This window comes from Schistocerca gregaria, chromosome 8 (genome assembly GCF_023897955.1).
Source record: "Schistocerca gregaria isolate iqSchGreg1 chromosome 8, iqSchGreg1.2, whole genome shotgun sequence".
Taxonomy (NCBI): Eukaryota; Metazoa; Arthropoda; class Insecta; order Orthoptera; family Acrididae; genus Schistocerca; species Schistocerca gregaria.
The window spans coordinates 280,665,469-280,684,960 of record NC_064927.1 but is presented as its reverse complement, the minus strand read 5'-3'; the positions used below and the strand labels follow the sequence as shown (position 1 = coordinate 280,684,960).

General features: G+C 44.4%; 1 protein-coding gene and 1 non-coding gene across 2 annotated transcripts in view; both read right to left on the bottom strand.

Moving 5' to 3' along the window:
• LOC126285315 (transient receptor potential channel pyrexia-like) overlaps positions 1 to 19,492 on the bottom strand; it is a 252,608-nt gene that overhangs the window by 214,820 nt on the left and 18,296 nt on the right. The gene's annotated exons all lie outside the window — the stretch shown is intronic.
• On the bottom strand, positions 871 to 945 carry Trnat-ugu (transfer RNA threonine (anticodon UGU)). Its single transcript has one exon. It is a non-coding gene; the product is annotated as a tRNA-Thr (tRNA).

Genomic DNA, 19,492 nt, shown 5'->3' with positions numbered 1-19,492 from the left:
TCACGATTCGAGAGATTTCTGAAATGGCAGGTCTCTGTTTCAAACTTCTAACGGAATTCTCACAAAGACCACGCTTGTGATCATTTGATATCCGGAAACAGCTGGAGTACGGAAATGGCTAAAAAGTCATCACGATGTAATCAAGTGATCCCACTGCAGCCCAGTTCGAGTTCGCAACGTCTGGGGTGGGTGAATGACCATACGCCTTTTGCAGTCGAAGACCAAGCTGCGCCCGCTTCGTGTTGGCTGAGCGAAGAAGAAAAGGAGCGGGCGATGGGGAAGCCCAAGGGTGCGGTCGGTAACCGCAAAGAAAGCACAAACAAGCCCAGCAGCTGGCAGAACTTTTCTAAGTCTTCTTTAATTTTAGTGAGAAGGCTAGCATTATCCGCGAATCTTATCATTTCTACGCTTTAACACTGCTCTTTTGACAGAGGAAGTTCTGTACAACACGGACTGTCACTTTCACGATAATAGTAGAGCAAAGCGTGGAAAGGAGAGATGGAATATACATTCTACAGCATTTCTTGTTCTTTAGAATCGTATATGAATTTTGCTTGATAAGAAGGCGAAGAAAGGAACACACGGAAAACACTGACAAGAAGAAAAGAGAGCCTGAGAATACATGTGATAACACACCAGGGATAACTTTCATGGAGCTAGAGGGAGCTGTAAAAGGTAAATACTGTAGAGGAAGACGGAAATTGGAATACATCCTGCAAATAATTGAGGACGTAGGTTGTAAGTGGTTGGTACAGGAGTGGAATTTGTGGCTGGCCACAACAAATAAGACAGAATGAAATGATAATTAAATCAAGACCCTACGCTGCCGACAGGCGTTGATAGACATCAACGGGGGCAGTTGAAAATGTGTGCTCCGACCAGGACTTGAACCCGGGATCTCCTGCTTACATGGCAGACGCTCTATCCAGCTGAGCCACCGAGAGCACAGACAATTTTGCCGAGCCCCGTAAGAGTTCGAGCAATACGTGTGCATCCGCGCAGAAGAAGAAGGTCAATGGCCGGTTAGTCTTAACTATATGAAGATGGTATCTGTTCTTTCTGACATGTCCGAAAGAACAAATACTATCTTCATAAAACTAGTCAGAAACCTGGTGAACCAGCCGGCCGTTGTGGACGTGCGGTTCTAGGCGCTGCAGTCTGGAACCACGTGACCGCTATGGTCGCAGGTTCGAATCCTGCCTAGGGGATATGGATGTGTGTGATGTCCTTAGGTTAGTTAGGTTTAAGTAGTTCTAAGTTCTAGGGGACTGATGACCACAGATGTTAAGTCTCATAGTGCTCAGAGCCATATGAACCATTTGAACCTGGTGAACCAAAACGGTATGGAATAAAACTAAGTTGCAGGATTTTGAAAAAAAAAACAACAGCGTATTCTAAACTTAGTCTCCACTGAGTTCAATCATTTCAACCTTAGCATCAAACACGAATCACAAGCGCAAAGGACACTTATCTGTAAGCCTGCTTATGAAGTCCAGTTTCATTGGTTTTTACCGCCATGGTAATTTGGAAGAGGTACAGGTCAAACGGAACTGCAGTGACCAACTTTCAGGTGTTTTTCAGGGATACCTGTGAGGTGTCAGGCAAATCCAACACCTTACATGAAAACCCTGACATGATAAGCAAATCCAGTAGTAGGTCACATAGCTTGGAATAAATCGTGACATTAAATTAACCAAAGTAATACGAGTAACGAGTGAGAAAATGGAATACCACAGACTAACACAAGAATGCCTAAATGCATGTCGTACCTTCCCACCGTGAGGCAGACGCAGTTCCGAGGGGAGAAACGAGGACAGAAGCCGAGAGCAGAACCGTGTTAAGCTAGAAGGCCCTACGATAACGGATGGAGTGGACACCCACGCCCCCTGCCTACCTATACGACTACACAACCCGCACATTTTAGCGTGAGGCTTTTTTCGCGTCTCAGGTACGTCAATGACAACCCCCAGCCCATGTTAAAAGCTAGAGCCCTCCAGAAAAGCAGTATAGATCTTACGATAACACAAAAAGGGCCACTACCACCCGCAAGTTTTAGCGTGAGACTTTTTCGCGTGTCTGTTACATTAGGACAATCCTCCAGCCCATGTTAAAAGATAGAGCCCTCCAGAAGAACAGTATAGATCTCACGATAACGCTAAAAGGACCACACCACCCGCACGTTTTAGCTTGAGACTTTTTAGCGTCTCTATTACGTTGCAAACTTTAAAAACATTGCCCCACCACGAAAAGTATAACGTTTCTCATTGGATAGACAGAATTTTTGTAGGCGGAGCTTAAGGTTAACATTGAGACCCTGATTGGTCAGATGAAAACATAGCCAGATAGTTTTTTTAAACTAATTTCGGTAAATTGTAGTAAGGAGAAGTTAGAAAAGAGTTGGTTCCGAGACGGCGAGCTGGATGGATGCTGCGCCAGCCGCTGTCGCCTTGATGCTGCCTAAACACCGACAAGGTAATGAACGCACGCGATGCCGCATTTTTGAGCGCATAAGGATTCACTCAGAACAGCAGAAGACTCATCTGTTACACCCCCTTTTTTGGTTATCGTAAGATCTATACTGCTTTTCTGGAGGGCTCTAGCTTTTAACATGGGCTGGGGGTTGTCATTGACGTACCTGAGACGCGAAAAAAGCCTCACGCTAAAACGTGCGGGTTGTGTAGTCGTACAGGTAGGCAGGGGGCGTGGGCAAATCCAACACCTTACATGAAAACCCTGACATGATAAGCAAATCCAGTAGTAGGTCACATAGCTCGGAATAAATCGTGACATTAAATTAACCAAAGAAATACGAGTAACGAGTGAGCAAATGGAATACCACAGACTAACACAAGAATGCCTAAATGCATGTCGTACCTTCCCACCGTGAGGCAGACGCAGTTCCGAGGGGAGAAACGAGGACAGAAGCCGAGAGCAGAACCGTGTTAAGCTAGAAGGCCCTACGATAACGGACGGAGTGGACACCCACGCCCCCTGCCTACCTGTACGACTACACAACCCGCACGTTTTAGCGTGAGGCTTTTTTCGCGTCTCAGGTACGTCAATGACAACCCCCAGCCCATGTTAAAAGCTAGAGCCCTCCAGAAAAGCAGTATAGATCTTACGATAACACAAAAAGGGCCACTACCACCCGCAAGTTTTAGCGTGAGACTTTTTCGCGTGTCTGTTACATTAGGACAATCCTCCAGCCCATGTTAAAAGATAGAGCCCTCCAGAAGAACAGTATAGATAACGCTAAAAGGACCACACCAACCGCACGTTTTAGCTTGAGACTTTTTAGCGTCTCTGTTACGTTGCAAACTTTAAAAACATTGCCCCACCACGAAAAGTATAACGTTTCTCATTGGATAGACAGAATTTTTGTAGGCGGAGCTTGAGGTTAACATTGAGACCCTGATTGGTCAGATGAAAACATAGCCAGATAATTTTTTTAAACTAACTTCGGTAAATTGTAGTAAGGAGAAGTTAGAAAAGAGTTGGTTCCGAGACGGCGAGCTGGATGGCTGCTGCGCCGGCCGCTGTCGCCTTGACGCTGCCTAAACACCGACAAGGTAATGAACGCACGCGATGCCGCATTTTTGAGCGCATAAGGCTTCACTCAGAACTGCAGAAGACTCATCTGTTACACCCCCTTTTTGCGTAATACTAGTGTCGATCGTTAAGTAAAACTCATGGTGTTCACATTTGCCTCTTGAAGTAAAAATCTGAAACGTGATAATTTTTCTATTTTTAGTTATTGGGAAGCCACATCAGCCACTGTAATTTAATTTAAATAAGTAATTAAAGATAATTGAGGGTCACTGTAGACCATTTTTATAGTTGTAGATCATTTTGATAGTTTTCTCTTTTGTGAAACTTAAATTAAACCGAGATTATAGATGTGATATGGCATAGGTCATCCTTCGATCGATTGTAGAACTTGAAAACCCATTTAGGGAATATTCGTTCACATTTTTGTTTAACGCAGTTGGTTTTTACCATCCTGTATTAAAACATTTCCTTTTATCAATAGTGCAATTTATAAACGATGTTTTGTGAGTAGAATAAAATTTCCAATGGTAAACTTAACTGCCTTTTCGACGTTATTCTACCAGCTAACTAAAAATAGGAAAGCCTTGAACCCTTTCCACTAAATTTAGTTAGCATTAAGATTCTTTTACAGGGAGTGCAGTGGAGCTGACGCTGAGATCATTTAGTATTTGGTTATATCATCGGTAGTCTCACTGAACTCTTCTGAATTCTACATGTCATGTGTGGTCTGGCGTCTCCTTACCAGCAACAGGTCCCAGGTTCAAACTAGTTAATTCCCTAAAAAACACGCTCAGAGCGTCGTTGCGCGAAAGTGGTAGGGAGACACGATATAGTACAAATAGACACCACCATGAATGTTTAGATACCTTCCGAGTATTTTCGTACAAGGGACTCACGGCCTCCGGTGGCTCATTACACAGAAATAATGTAATTCTGAACAATGTAATTATTCGGTTCGTACTCAACTTTGTTTCTTTGAAAATACCTTCGCAACAATGAAAACTCCTGTAACATGTAAACGTTAAACATATAACACAAAACACAGAATTTGATTTCTCGTACGTATTCAGCGAACCTGTACACATCGGTCAACTCTTTGTCAGTAAACTTATGCGTAGTACTGCTAGGTATCACTGTTATCTCACAGTTAACAAAATCCTAGACAGCACTGAGCAGTGCTGAATGTAGACTTTAGGGCGATGAATTAAAGTGGGCACTGCTCTTCTCAACAGTGAGCGAGTAGAAACAAGACACACAGCGCACACCTACGTGATTTACATTTGTGAGCACTATCTATCTTCAATGTAAGCCCGCCCGGTTAGCCGTGCGGTCTAACGCACTGCTTTCCGGTCGGGAAGGCGTGCCGGTCCCCGGCACGAATCCGTCCGGCGAATTATTATCGTGGTCCGGTGGGCCGGCCAGCCTGTGGATGGTTTTCAAGGCGATTTTCCATCTGCCACGGCGAATGCGGGCTGGTTCCCCTTATTCCGCCTCAGTTACACGACGTCGGCGATTTCTGCACAAACGCTGTCTCCACGTACGCGTACACCATAAATACTGTACCACTCAAACATTTGGGGTTATACTCGTCTGGTGTGAGCCGTCCACAGGTTGTTACAAGCAACCGTTGTAAAGCGCATGCTGGATGCTGGAAAAGTCTCGCTGCCAGAGTGTAAATTAATATAGTTCGTGTGGAAGTGTGAGTACTGATATAACTACTGGACATCAAAATGGAGGCAGACAGGTGGACACTAATCGAAAAAAGCCGCTTATACTGTCGCAAGCCAGCACCCAACATTATGCTAGAGTAATGATGTAACTTATTAAAACCATCTGAAGATGAACCTGAAAAGTTTCGTAAACCGGTTCATGGAATAAAACATAATTATTCAAACAAGTGACTGGTTGCAGTTCTGTATAACTTATTTACATCCAATATACACTCACGGTTCTAAAATATCCGTAATCGATAAGTATAATAAGAAAGTTTTAGTATTTACACTATGTGATCAAAAGTATCCAGACACTCCCAAAAACATACGTTTTTCATATCAGGTGCGTTGTACTGCCACCTACTACCAGGTACTCCATATCAGTGACCACAGTATTCGTTAGACACCATAAGAGAGCAGAATGGAGGGTTCCGCGGAAGTCATATACTTCGAATGTGGTCAGGTGACTGGGTGTCACATGTGTCCTGCGTCTGTACGCCAGATTTCCACACTCCTAAACATCCCTAGGTCCACTGTTTCCGAAGTGATAGTGAAGTGGAAGCGTGAAGAGACATGTACAGTACAAAAGCGAACTGGCCGACCTCGTCTGTTGAGTGGCTGGCCGGTGTGGCCGAACAGCTCTAGGCGCTACAGTCTTGAACCGGGGCGACCACTACGGTCGCAGGTTCAAATCCTGCCTCGGGCATGGATGTGTGTGATGTCCTTAGGTTAATTAGGTTTAAGTAGTTCTAAGTTCTAGGGGACTGATGACCTCAGAAGTTAAGTCCCATAGTGCTCAGAGCCATTTGAACCATTTGAATCGTCTGTTGACTGACAGAGACCGGCTACAGTTGCAGAGGGTCGTAATGTATCAGACAGGAATTCCAGACTGCATCGGGATCCACTGTTGGGCGGGAGGTGAGAAAACGGATTTCATGGTCGAGTGGCTGCTCATAAGCCACACAGCACGCCTCGCTTGGTGTAAGGAGCGTAAACATGGGACGACTGAACTGTGGAAAAACGGTGTCTGGAGTGACGAATCAAGGTACACAATGTGACGATCCGATGGCGGGGTGTGGGTATGGCGAAAGCCCGGTGAATGTCACCTACCAGCGTGTGTAGTGCCAATAGTAAAACTCAGAGGCGGTGGTGTTATGGTGTGGTCGTGTTTTTCATGGAGGGGGCTTGCATCCCTTGTTATTTTGAGTGAGAATATCACAGAACAGGCCTACATTGATGTTTTAAGCACCTTCTTGCTTCCTACTGTTGAAGAACAATTCGGGGATGGCGATAGCATCTTTCAACACCATCGAGCACCTGTTCATAATGCACGGCCTGTGGCGGAGTGATTACACGACAATAACATCCCTGTAATGGACTGGCTTGCACAGAGTCCTGACCTGAATCCCACAGAACACCTTTGGGATAGTTTAGAACGCCGACATCGTCCCAAGCGTCACCGATCGACATCGATACCTCTCCTCAGTGCAGCACTCCCTGAAGAACGGGCTGCCATTCCCCAAGAAACATTCCAGCACCTGATTAAACGTATGCCTGCGAGAGTGCAAGCTGTCATCAAGGCTAAGGGTGGGTCAACAACATATTCAATTCTAGCATTACCGATGGAGGGCGCCACAAACTTGAAGTCATTTTCAGCCAGGTGTCCGGATACTTCTGATCACTTAGTGCACATTCTTAAATTGTAACTGTTCTTGGTATTCTCACTATTAACACTTACTTCATAGTGATAAGCTGTTGGCGCATTTGCTAACAATCATTTCGATTTGTCTTGCGCCATTATCTTGGTAACTGTGTTGTACTGCATTGCACTACAGTTCTTTATATTTTGAAGCTTATGGCTACTGATGAAACATAACTTTTGTTGGACCTTAACTCGGTTTTGTAGTCGCTAAGTTTTGGCTAGTATTGTGCCTGCTAGTAATCTTACGTTATTTGACTAACTGATGAAATGCGCCTTTTTCTCGAACCTTAAGCCATTTAGCAGATGCCACTGCTGAGTAATTGTCGTTTTTGGCTTTGATTTCCAACTCAGTTGTACCGCAACTGTGGAAGACACTTGTCATTTGGCCTTAAGCTGTTTTTTTCTGACTTGTTATGCTTTGATCATTACTAGTACGGCAAGATTTTTTTCTAACCTTAAAATTTTTTGTTTCCTGATATTCAGTTATTGTTGTATTTTTCCATCTGAAAAGATTTTTATAATTTTTTATAAACTTTTGTTAAAGTATACTTTACTTCCTGGTCTCGGTGCCTTTTCACTCACCATCCAGCTCCCTACTACTTCACAATGTCGGAAATAAAAGAATTCAGGTGTGGGGCTAAAAGTCATGGTGAAATAACATCGATGTTAAGATTCGCTGATGACATAGCTGTCCTCGGCGAAAGTGAGAAAGAATTGCAAAACATAATGAATGGAGTAAACAATCCAGTTAGCAAATGCTATGGACTGAGAGTAAACAGAAGAAAGACGAAAGTAATGAGGACTAAGAGAAATGAGAACAGCGAGCAACTTACAAAAAAAAAAGTGGAGCCCTTGGACGAAGGAATTTTGATACCATGGAAGCAAAATAACACATGACTGACGAGCAAGGAGGACACGTCATTTGTAGTCAAAAGAAATCTACTAATATCAAACATAGGCCTTAATCTGAAGAAGAAATTTCTGGGAATGTACGTTTAGAACATATAATTGTAGTAAAATGGATAATGGAAAACCGAAAAAGAAGATAATCGAAGCGTTTGAGATATTTTGCCGTAGAAGTTGACGGACATTGAGCGAGGGCGTAAAGTGGGCATGCGGGAGGCCGGGTGGACGTACCGCCGAATTGCTCAACACGTGGGGCGTGAGGTCTCCACAGTACATCGATGTTGTCGCCAGTGGTCGGCGGAAGGTGCACGTGCCCGTCGACCTGGGACCGGACCGCAGCGACGCACGGATGCACGCCAACACCGTAGGATCCTACGCTGTGCCGTAGGGGACCGCACCGCCACTTCCCAGCAAATTAGGGACACTGTTGCTCCTGGGGTATCGGCGAGGACCATTCGCAAACGTCTCCATGAAGCTGGGCTACGGTCCCGCACACCGTTAGGCCGTCTTCCGCTCACGCCCCAACATCGTGCAGCCCGCCTCCAGTGGTGTCGCGACAGGCTTGAATGGAGGGACGAATGGAGACGTGTCGTCTTCAGAGATGAGAGTCGCTTCTGCCTTGGTGCCAATGATGGTCGTATGCGTGTTTGGCGCCGTGCAGGTGAGTGCCACAATCAGGACTGCATACGACCGAGGCACACAGGGCCAACACCCGGCATCATGGTGTGGGGAGCGATCTCCTACACTGGCCGTACACCTCTGGTGATCGTCGAGGGGACACTGAATAGTGCACGGTACATCCAAACCGTCATCGAACCCATCGTTCTACCATTCCTAGACCGGCAAGGGAACTCGCTGTTCCAACAGGACAATGCACGTCGACATGTATCCCGTGCCACCCAACGTGCTCTAGAAGGTGTAAGTCAACTACCCTGGCCAGCAAGATCTCCGGATCTGTCCCCCATTGAGCATGTTTGGGACTGGATGAAGCGTCGTCTCACGCGGTCTGCACGTCCAGCACGAACGCTGGTCCAACTGAGGCGCCTGGTGGAAATGGCATGGCAAGCCGTTCCACAGGACTACATCCAGCATCTCTACGATCGTCTCCATGGGAGAATAGCAGCCTGCATTGCTGCGAAAGGTGGATATACACTGTACTAGTGCCGACATTGTGCATGCTCTGTTGCCTGTGTCTATGTGCCTGTGGTTCTGTCAGTGTGATCATGTGATGTATCTGACCCCAGGAATGTGTCAATAAAGTTTCCCCTTCCTGGGACAATGAATTCACGGTGTTCTTATTTCAATTTCCAGGAGTGTATAACACTGAATTGACAGGGCAAATAAATCAGTAAATTCCAATAAACTATGATGACTCGTCTCCTATGGACGTGTCTGAATACGGGTCGGTCGTCCGAGGAATTTAAACGAACTTTTTTTGTGGGAGATTACAGTCTTCCGATTTTATTTATCGGAGTCAGAAAACAAATGCATCGCATGGTAATTACCATTACAAACAAATGAAAGAAATAATTATCAAGGAATACTGTTCTTGATCAAATTTATGCAATTTCAGTTGCACCCAGCGTCACATGCACAATATCGTCTTCTGCGCCAGATTTAGGGCATAGTTGGCAATCCAGTAGGTTCTCCGCAGTCACAGTTAGTGGTATCCTGGGTGAAGCGCTTTTCGTGGAGGTGACTCCTGGATCTTCCAACTCCATAATGAAGACAGTTGAATGACTACAGACGATCCTGTTCTGTTCATGCCCAAGTAGTCTCAAGTCGAGTGATCCACAGTTGTTTTCTTGCTGTAGCTGTTATTGTTTTGAAGACTGAAGAGCTATTGCGAAAACTTCTTCTGGGCCCCAACCTTGGGGCTGCTGCAACGTGTCCATGTAGTGGATGGTTTTCCTGATCTGTCTCATTTGTTCTCTCGCGGTGGCAGCTACTTCGTGACGAATGTCTTGTGGCACTAGAATTTTACAAGTGGTGTAGGTTTCACACAACCTGTAACAACGCAACACGGTTTAGCGCCTTGTCCACCACATTTGTGTCTGTGGATTTTGTACGAGACTGAGCACGCATAGTCTGCAGCACTGACACACGTTTTCAGTGCCGTCATTGTCAGCGTTTTACGGTCGAGAGCTCCACGTGCTACTAGTGATCTTGCAAACGATATTATTTCTGGCTTCCAGCTTCATTCTCGTACTCTTGGAAAATGGTTCAAATGGCTCTGAGCACTATGGGACTTAACATCTGAGGTCATCAATCCCCTAGACTTAGAGCTACTTAAACCTAACAAACCTTAGGACATTACACACATCCATGCCCGAGGTAGGATTCGAACCTGCGACCGTAGCGGTCGCGCGGTTCCAGAAGGAAGCGCTTAGAACCGCTCGGTCACAACGGCCGGCCGTAGTCTTGCTCAGCTGTTTGCATGTCAGAGTACGACCCAGAGTGACAGCCAGATTTTTTTGATGGATCGTATTTACTAACTGCACACCTTGACAAGTGACGCCAACTTTGCAAAGTGCCTGATTTGCGCTTGTGACCAATTGCACATAATTCTCTTTTAGCTGTGTTCGCACAAAGTTGATTGTTAGAGTAAGCACTAAGCTCGCTCAAACCGTCTGTTAGGTGGCATCGGCACCTTCAAGAGTTTCTCTTGACGCGCAATTACCAAGTCATCGGCATCAAGGAAACTCGTTGTGTTCCCTGCAAGTGTCATTCGTGTAGTAGCTGAATGTTATTGGTGAAGCCATTTATTTGATATCCCGACCGACTACACTGACCCTGGAAGTCGATATAAAATCTCCTGATTTGAACTTTGAATAAGATTGATGAAACCATAATCTTTCAAAATCCAGTAGAGTTTCTGACCTAGTCGGCAGATGATGGTTGAAGGTATCGCTTTAAGAAGCAGAAATCTACTGATACCAGTATTGTGGCTTCTGTATTTTAACACAACCGAGTTGGATTCTTCCTGCACGTCGGTCAGGGCCCTGGGGATGGTGTAGTAAATCACCGAACTGGTAGCCAAATAAAATAAGGTTGGAGCCGGCCGGAGTGACCGAGCGGTTCTAGGCGCTACAGTCTGGAACCGCGTGACCACTACGGTCGCAGGTTCGAATCCTGCCTCGGCATGGATGTGTGTGATGTCCTTAGGTTAGTTAGGTTTAAGTAGTTCTAAGTTCTAGGGAACTGATGACCTCAGAAGTTAAGTCCCATAGTGGTCAGAGCCATTTGAACCAAACTAAGGTTGGAAACTGGGTGACTAAAAGGTATTTACTTTGACATCCAGATTTCCTGCAGGTTTTTGCCAAATTCTTCCAGTGAATCCCAGTGTGACATCCGCTTTCTCTACAACTCGTTCTATGTAGTCGTTGCACCTTACGTCGCTCCGAACGCAAAGATCTAGATGTCTTACAGATGTCCCTGTTTCCATGACTGATGAAGATGAACTTCTAGTTTCTGTACCCAGCGTTGATCCCATGCAGGACTTACTGCATTTCTCTGCAATAATGTGTTCTTGCTTGTCGTCCGTCGTTCCTCTGTTGTTACCGGGCTCGCGGCTTGTCTATGCACAACAGCATCACCTGCGAGCAGTCTCATGTGGCCTTCAACATCACCCATAAAATTATTTGTACAGGACGTTTCACTTCTAGAGATTGTAGAGTACCCTTAGCACATAAATTCTCCCATGTCCAGTAATGTACTGTATGGGTATTAAATAATTTTGAAAATCAGATCACTTTCAAATTTCCCACTTCACGGTACGCAAATAACCTGAGAAGAGGACGCCGTCATGAGTCCCCGTTCTTAGAATGACATACATTTTCGTCCGACTGCAATAAAGAACGCGAGAAACTGGTACGTTCGTCACTAGGAGGGATGGCTGTGGTGCCCCGAGGACGCGCCATACTCTCTCGACCAGAGATAGGACGTCCTTCGTCACACAGAAGAGGGAAGCGGACGTTTCTTTATACGTTGCTAACCTTGAAAACCGATAAGTCATATTTTGTCGGATACTGTAGTGGCGAATATCACTAGGGGTAAGATAGATATTGGCTACAGGAATATTAAAGAGACCTTTGGAGAAAAGAGAACCACTTGCAGGAATATCAAGAGCTCAGATGAAAACCCAGTCCTAAGCAAAGAAAAGAGAGCAGAAAGATGGGAGGAGTATATAAAGGGTCTATACAAGGGCGATGTTCTTGAGGACAATATTATGAAAATAGAAGAGGATGTAGATGAAGATGAAATGGGAGATATGATACTTCGTGAAGAATTTGATAGAGCACTGAAAGGCCTAAGTCGAAACAAGACCCCGGGAGTAGACAACATTCCATTAGAACTACTGATAGCCTTGGGAGAGCCAGCCCTAATAAAACTCTACCATCTGGTCGAGCAAGATGTATGAGACAGGTGAAATATCCGCAGACTTCAAGAAGAATATAATAATACCAATCCTAAAAAAAGCAGGTGTTGACAGATGTGAAAATTACAGAACTATCAGTTTAATAAGCCACGGATGCAAAATACTAATGCGAATTCTTTACAGACGAATGGAAAAACTGGTAGAAGCCGACCTAGGGGAAGATCAGTTTGGATTACGTAGAAATGTTGGAACACGTGAGGCAATACTGACCCAACTACTATCTTAGAAAATAGATTAATGAATGGCAAACCTACATTTCTAGCATTTGTAGACTTAGAGAAAGCTTTTGACAATATTGACTGGAATACTTTCTTTCAAATTCTGAAGGTGACAGGGGTAAAATACAGTGAGTGAAAGGTTATTTACAATTTGTGCAGAACCATATGGCAGTTATAAGAGTCGAGGGGCATGAAAGGGAAGCAGTGGTAGGGAAAGGAGTGAGACAGGGTTGTAACCTATCCCCGATGTTATTCAATCTGTGTATTGAGCAAGCAGTAAAGGAAACAAAAGAAAAGTTCGGAGTAGGAATTAAAATCCAGGGAGAAGAAATAAAAACTTTGAGGTTCGCCGCTGACATTGTAATTCTGTCAGAGACAGCAAAGGACCGGGAAGAGCAGCTGAACGGAATGGACAGTGTCTTGAAAGGAGGATATAAGATGAACATCAACAAAAGCAAAACGAGGATAATGGAATGTAGTCGAATTAAATGCTGAGGGAATTAGATTAGGAAATGAGACACTTAAAGTAGTAAAGGAGTTTTGCTATTTGGCGAGAAAAATAACTGATGATGGTCGAAGTAGAGAGGATATAAAATATAGACTGGCAATGGCAAGGAAAGCGTTTCTGAAGATGAGAAATTTGTTAACATCCAGTATAGATTTAAGTGTCAGGAAGTAGTTTCTTAAAGGATTTGCATGGAGTGTAGCCATGTATGGAAGTGAAACGTAGACGATAAATAGTTTAGACAAGAAAAAAATAAAAGCTTTCGAAATGTGGCGCTACAGAAGAATGCTGAAGATTCGATGGGTAAATCACATAACTAGTGAGGAGGTATTGAATAGAATTGGGGAGAAGAGAAATTTGTGGCACAACTTGACCAGAAGAAGGGATCGCTTGGTAGGACGTAATCTGGGGCATCAAGGAATCACCAGTTTAGTATTGGAGGGCAGCGTGGAGGGTAAAAATCGGAGAGGAAGACCATGAGATGAATATAATAAACACATTCAGAAGGATGTAGTTTGCAGTAGGTACTGGGTGGTGAAGAAGCTTGCACAGGATAGAGTAGCATGGAGAGCTGCATCAAACAAGTCTCTGGACTGAAGACCACAACAACCACTGAGAAACCAGTGTTTACATGAAATTAGACTAATCCTTTAGATGTACCTACTCTCCAAATTGTATATATAACATTGCTTTATGTGGTATTCATATCCTCTCTTCCCCCCTCCCTAACACAATGCCCCCTCCCCTCTCCCCCCCCCCCCCCCCCCACCACTTCTGTTCCTTCCTCAGTTCCGTGCTCCTCCTTTACTATTTTACCCGCTCTTATTCATTCCCTTCCCCCTTTACCCGAGATGGTGTTTTAATTTTTACGCGTAAAAGTTTTGTTATGCCTTTAGAAGACGGTCATTGTCTTGACCGCTTTCAATGTTTACGTTGCACATAAGGTTATGTTACGAGTGGGAGGGTTCTGTTCGCTGTGAAAGGACTGCAAGTTATCCTTTGTAAGTTTTTAATACGTGGTCTGCCCTGTCTTCTTTTCTTTTTTCATAATGATTGTAAGTGTATTAGCAGGGAACTACTAGTGTGGAACGGTTCTGGTCCGTATTAATGGGCTTCGGAAGCACGATGTTATACGTTTCACTACTACAATGCAATAGTTGATACAATAAGTAGGCATTGTAATTTGTTTTACTGACAATCAAAAACATAACGGGGCTTTCTGATGATCTTGGTTAAGTGGTCTTGGACATTTTAGCTTACGTCATTAAACAATTTTGACTATGTATCACTTTCGTTGTAATCATTTGTTATTATACTGATTGGCCTCTGGTGGCGTTACAAAGTATAAAGCGGAAGCGTTCCCAGATAATTTTTGTACTTTTGTACTTTCATATTGTGCCTGGGATATTTTAGTTTTTTGTATAAAAAATTTCAATTATGTACGCCATAGTCATTTTAGCGTTACACTGACAGTCCACTGGTGGCGCTACGAGACATGACGCTTATATGTTCGCAAGATTTCTTTTGTGCATGTATCTTTTGTATTGTGACTGCATTTTAACTCAAGCTAAAATGTATATTACGTATGGTCATAGGTAACCGTTATTTTGTAACTTTGTACAATAAAACAAACAACCTCCTCATGGTGCACTTCCTTCAGCGCCCCCTACTCAGTTTACCGAATGGTGTTCAATGTTCACGTAACAGTACTTTGCTGCAATCAGCACTGGAATGTCGCATGCAAATAGTACCTTGCGCTTAGCCACTAACACAAGCAATGTGGGCTGCGTACACACATTCTGGTAGCACTTATGTGGTATGTAATCATCTTGTCAAACGTAATTGTACTTTGATTCTCCTTATGTACTGTATATGTCGATTAAAACACGATACGCTCTGTTTTAGGATGGCTTGATAGTGGATTAAGGTCGCCATTTAAATAAAAACAAACTTCTGTACAGTTTTGATGATTTCGTAATTTCATTGATCATAGAAGAAGACCCGACTACGAGTATTCGAAATATTGTCCATGTCATTGGCTCCTGTAGAGCGCATCAGAGGAGGCGTAAGAAAACTACATGAAATGTGAAACTTACCAACAGATTAAAACTGTTTGACGGAAGAGTACTCGAGCCAAATACCTCTACCTTCCGGGGAAAACTGTCCTACCGACTGTGCATCCAATCATGACTCACAACCCACTCTCACAGCCTCTCAGACCGGCGCAACTCCGCTGCAGAGTGAAAATTCGTTGATGGCCGTTGTGGCCGAGGGGTTCTAGGCGCTTCAGTTCGGAACCGCGCTGCTGCTACGGTCGTAGGTTAGAATCCTGCCTCGGGCATGGTTGTATGTGATGTCCTTAGGTTAGATAGGCTTACGTAGTTCTAAGTCTAGGAGACTGATGACCTCAGCTGTTAAGTGCCGTAGTGCTTAGAGCCATTTGAACCATTTTTGAAAATTCGTTCTGAAAACAATCCCCTACAATGTGGGTAAGCCATTTCTCGCCAGTACCCTTTCTTCCAGCTGTCCCAGTTCGACGTGGTGGGCAGGAGAAGTCCTGTGACGTTATGAACGTAGCAAATGAGGCATTGACAAAAGGAGGGTAAACCCGAAAGAGGCACCGCATGCGATATAGGCTGTGCACCCTTCGTACTGCATCTGCTTAATGGACGCCACGCTATAATAAAAGTGTTTACGCTTCGATCGAATGACTTTTACATAAGCTACGGAGGAATACCTGAGATAAGTGTATAAATATCCCTTCAAAATCATTTTCAACGTCACGATTAGTTCTTAGTGAATGCTAATAGTGGAATATTTCCAAATGTCTGAGTAGTTGAATTAACAGTAAAATATAGTTGGTGTGTATTGGTTCTGGTGTGACCATTTTGGCTTTCAAGGTCACGAATTTATAAGGTGCGACGTGTTTCCCCTATAGCTACAGGCCGCAAGACAATCCGCTACATAAGCCACACATTTTTTCGTTGGGAATACGAGTGTGAGTCAAATGAAAATCTTAAATATTTTTTAAAGATTATTTATTGTGCAGAAGTGGTACAAAGCTGTATCACTTTTCAAAGTAATCTCCCACACGCTCAATGCAAGTCTTCCAGCGCTTACAAAGTGCATAAATTCCTTTAGGAGAAAAAATCTTTTGGAAGTCCGCGCAACCACTCATGCACCGCGTGGCGTACCTCTTCATCAGAACGGAACTTCTTTCCTCCCATTGCGTCTTTGAGTGGTCCAAACTTATGGAAATCACTTGGGGCAAGGTCTGGTGAGTATAGAGGATGGGGAAGACACTCAAAATGCAGGTCTGTGGTTGTTGCAACTGGTGTACGAGCAGTGTAGGGCCTTGCATTGTCATGTTGCAAAAGGACACCTGCTGACAGCAATCCACGTCGCTCTGATTTGATTGCAGGCCGCAGATGATTTTTTAGGAGATCTGTGTATGATTCACTGGTGACAGTGGTCCATCTAGGCATGTAATGCTCAAAAATGGCGCCTTTTTTGTCCCAAAAGAGGGTCAGCAAAACCTTCCCTGCTGATGGTTCTGTTCGAAACTTCTTTGCTTTTACTGATGAGGAATGGCGCCATTCCTTGCTCGTTCTCTTCGTTTCCGGTTGGTGGAAGTGAACCCAAGTTTCGTCCCCAGTAACGATTCTTGCAAGGAAGCCATCACCTTCTCGTTCAAAGCGCCGAAGAAGTTCTTCACAAGCGTCATCACGTCGTTCTCCCATTCCAGGAGTCAGCTGCCGGGGCACACATCTGGCAGACACTTTGTGAAACTGGAGCACATCATGCACAATGTGGTGTGCTGACCCATGACTAATCTGTAAACATGCTGCAGATGTCATTCAGTGTCACTCGGCGGTTTTCCTTCACTATGGCTTCTACTGCTACAATGTTCTGTGGAGTCACAACTCGTTGTGCCTGACCTGGACGAGGAGCATCTTCCACTGAAGTCACACCATTTGCGAACTTCCTACTCAAGACTTGCTGCTGTGACAAACATACATCATCGTACTGAACCTTCATTCGGCGATGAATTTCAACAGGTTTCACACCTTCACTACGCAAAAACCGAATAACAGAATGCTGTTCTTGCCTGGTGCAAGTCGCAAGTGGGGCGGCCATCTTTATACTGATACTGCGACGGTATGTGTGCATTTGCACTATGCTGCCACCTACAGGCCATTCTGCACGCTGTTTGTAGCACGCTTACCAACTGATAGGATAACGTCGTGAAATTTCGATTTGTTATTACAAATTTAAGGTTTTCATTTGACTCATCCTCGTACTTCCCGCACAAATCAAATAACAGTTTTAAATAAGTGAAAACAAGTATGTTTTGTTTGTATTTTCGTTCAAGTGACTTAGCATGCAGTCTTTCAGACCCCGACGACCTGGTTGACAACACAAAAGAGCCAAAATAAGTATCCCTAGATATGTGTAAGGAATGCTGGAGGCTGTACCTAGAAACAGCAAAAAATAAAAATTAAACAGAAAAATAAAAAAAGACTGCTTACGTTGCACAGCTTGAAAGTTTTGGTTACACGAAAATTCACTATTTTTGATAAGCTCTGAAGCGCCAAACAAACTGGCATGCGTATTCAAATATATGCAAACAGGCAGAATACGGCGTTGCAGTCGGCAACGCCTGTATAAGACAACAAGTTCAAAAAATCGTTCAAATGGCTCTGAGCACTATGGTACTTAACATCTATGGTCATCAGTCCCCTAGAACTTACAACTACTTAAACATAACTAACCTAAGGACATCACACAACACCCAGCCATCACGAGGCAGAGAATAAGACAAGTGTCTGGCGCAGTTGTTAGATCGGTTACTGCTGCTACAATGGCAGGTTATCAAGATTTAACTTAGTTTGAACGTGGTGTTATAGTCGGCGCATGAGCGATGGGACACAGCATCTCCGAGGTAAAGATGAAGTAGGGACTTTCTCGTATGGCCATTTCACGAGTGTACCGTGAATATTAGGAATCCGGTAAACCATCAAATTTCCGACATCGCTGCGGCCGGTAAAAGATCCTGCAAGAACGGGACCAACAGCTTGACAGAAGTGCATACCTTCCTCAAATTGCTGTATATTTCAATGCTAGACCATCAACAAGTGTAAGCGTGCCAACCATTCAACGAAACATCATCGATATCGGATTTCGGAATCGAAGGCCCATTCGCGTACCCATGATGCACGAAATAAAGCTTTAAGCCTCGGCTCGATCCATCAACACTGACTTTGGACTGTTGATGTCTGAAATCATGTTGCCTGGTCGGACGAGTCTCGTTTCAAATTGTATCGAGCGGACGGGCGTGTAGGGTATGGAGACCACCTCATGAATCCATGGACCCTGCAAGTCAACAGCTAACTGTTCAAGCTGGTGGAGGCTCTGTAATGGCGTGGGTCGTGTGCAATTGCAGTGATATGGGACCCCTGATAATTCTAGGTAAGACTCTGACAGATGACACCTAAGTAAGCATCCTGCCTGATCACCTGCATAATTCATGTCCACTGTGCATTCCGACGGACTTGGACGGTTCCAGCAGGACAATGCGACACCCCACACGTCCATAATTTCTACAGAGTGGCTCCAAGAACACTTTTCTGAGTTTAAATACTTCCGCTGTCCACAAAACTCCCCAGATACGAACATTACAGAGCCTAACTGGGGTGCCTTGCACGTATTCTTACGGATTTACGGACAGCCCTATAGGATTCATGATGTCAGTTCTCTGCAGCTCTACTTTAGACATTAGTCGAGTCCATGTTACGTCGCGTTACGGCACTTCTGTGTGCTCGCGGAGACACGCGATATTAGGCAGGTGTACCAGTTTCGTTGCCTCTTCAGTGTAAATATGTAGACATGAAGAATTAAAATGTAAAATATTAATAACGTTTGTTTTATTCAAAAAGCTTTAAGAGCTTCCACATCAAAAACATTGGAAGACGTTATTTTTCAGCACGACCTCGTACTTTACACTATCTGATCAAAAGGATTCATACATCTATTAGTGAAGACTAACATGGGCTGTGTCCAGCCTTCGCCTCTCTGTCGGCTTGAACTACGCTGTGGACACTTTCAGCGAGGTGTCTAAATATCTGTGGAGGAATGGCAGCCTATTCTTCCTTATAACCCGAAACCAGAGAAGGTAGTCATGTTGGATGCTGGGGTCTGGATCGAAGTCGACATTCTAACTCAGCCTAGAGTTGTTCCATTGTCCTCAGATCGGAACTCTGGACAGGTCAACACATCCCAAGAATGTTACTGTCCACAAATCGTTGCCTCATTGATGCTGCTTCACGATAGTGTGCTTTGTCATGCTGATACAGTCATCACCTCCAAACTGCTCCTCTGCGGCACGCAGTAGACAGTGTTCTATTGTGTGTTCACATACTTCCTCATTTGGCGTTTTCTTAAATGCTGTAAGGAGATCACGCC